Source organism: Mauremys reevesii, linkage group 5 (genome assembly GCF_016161935.1).
Source record: "Mauremys reevesii isolate NIE-2019 linkage group 5, ASM1616193v1, whole genome shotgun sequence".
Lineage (NCBI taxonomy): Eukaryota > Metazoa > Chordata > Testudines > Geoemydidae > Mauremys > Mauremys reevesii.
Window position 1 is genome coordinate 69,782,429 of NC_052627.1, and position 2,224 is coordinate 69,784,652.

Below are 2,224 nucleotides of genomic sequence, written 5' to 3' on the forward strand. Positions count from 1 at the left end.
GTGGAATGGAGCATCCAGGGATTAAGGGATCCCACGTTCATGGGAGCTGCGGAAATACAGGTTTTCTCTCTGGCAATGACAGCGGATTTTGCAAATTATTAGTTGGATTAAGAGAATCAAAATAATAAACTGTTCTTCTTACTATTAATGCTTTTGCGAATGACCGAAGATTTTTTATATTGAAACCTTTGCACCTTCACACCCCGCCCCCGTACATCCTAGATATTTTGCTAACGTGTAAAACGTTGATTAAAATAATTTTTATTCTGACTATTCCTGAGCCAAAAAGTGCTGTCAGTGGAATCTGAAGCACTAGAGAAGATTTAGAATTATAGGACTGCTTGTGTCTACCTTTAACATTAATCTTGAGCAAATAAATGCCATTCTTATACAAGATCTTTTGTTATCTGGAATAAATTCTTCTATTTTTCAACTCTGCTACAGAACAATACAGATTGATGTAAATTGCATTTATGGCACTACATCTCTTTTCAATTATCTTGTCAGACTAAAAGAACTTCAGTAAAGATAATTTCAGTTAATAGTGTAAGGCAAAATGGTGTGGGTTAGAAATGGAAAAGTTCAGAATGTTGTTTTTAGTTGCATATCAGTTCTCTACTAGCTGTATATATTACTCGGTAGCAACCCTTTTCCTAGCATTGATCATAGAATATCAGGGTTGGAAGGGACCTCAGGAGGTCATCTTGTCCAACCCCCTGCTCAAAGCAGGACCAATCCCCAACTAAATCATCCCAGCCAGGGCTTTGTCAAGCCTGGCCTTAAAAACCTCTAAAGAAGGAGATTCCACCACCTCCCTAGGTAACCCATTCCAGTGCTTCACCACTCTCTGAGTGAAAAAGTTTTTCCTACTATCCAACCTAAACCTCCCCCACTGCAACTTGAGACCATTACTCCTTGTTCTGTCATCTGCTACCATTGAGAACAGTCTAGATCCATCCTCTTTGGAACCCCCTTTCAGATAGTTGAAAGCAGCTATCAAATCCCCCCTCATTCTTCTCTTCTGCAGACTAAACAATCCCAGTTCCATCAGCCTCTCCTCATAAGTCATGTGTTCCAGCCCCCTAATCATTTTTGTTGCCCTCTGCTGGACTCTTTCAAATTTTTCCACATCCCCAAATTGGGCACAGTACTCCAGATGAGGCCTCACCAATGCCAAATAGAGGGCAATGATCACGTCCCTCGATCTGCTGGCAATGCTCCTACTTATACAGTCCAAAATGCCATTAGCCTTCTTGGCAACAAGGGCACACTGTTGACTCATATCCAGCTTCTTGTCCACTGTAACCCCTAGGTCCTTTTCTGCAGAACTGCTGCCTAGCCACTCGGTCCCTAGTATGTAGCAGTGCATGGGATTCTTCCGCCCTAAGTGCAGGACTCTGCACTTGTCCTTGTTGAACCTCAGATTTCTTTTGCCCAATCCTCTAATTTGTCTAGGTCCCTCTGTATGCTATCCCTACCCTCCAGCTTATCTACCACTCCTCCCAGTTTAGTGTCATCTGCAAACTTGCTGAGGGTGCAGTCCATGCCATCCTCCAGATCATTAATGAAGATATTGAACAAAACCAGCAACAGTACTGACCCTTGGGGCACTCTGCTTGATACCGGCTGCCAACTAGACATGGAGCCATTGACCACTACCCATTGAGCCCGATGATCTAGCCAGCTTTCTATCCACCTTATAGTCCATTCATCCAGCCCATACTTGCTGGCAAGAATACTGTGGGAGACCATATCAAAAGCTTTGCTAAAGTCAAGGAATAACATGTTCACTGCTTTCCCCTCATCCACAGAGCCAGTTATATCATCATAGAAGGAAATTAGGTTAGTCAGGCATGACTTGCTTTTGGTGAATACATACTGACTGTTCCTGATTCCTTTCCTTGCCTCAAAATGCTTCAAAATTGATTCATTGAGGACCTGCTCCATGATTTTTCCAGGGACTGAGGTGAGGCTGACTGGCCTGTAGTTCCCTGAATCCTCCTTCGTCCCTTTTTTAAAGATGGGCACTACATTAGCCTTTTTCCAGTCATCTGGGACCTCCCCCGATCACCATGAGTTTTCAAAGATAATGGCCAATGGCTCTGCAATCACATCCGCCAACCCCTTTAGCATTCTTGGATGCAGTGCATCCGGCCCCATGGCCTTGTGCTCCTCCAGTTTTTCTAAATAGTCCTGAACCACTTCTTTCTCCACAAAGGGCTGG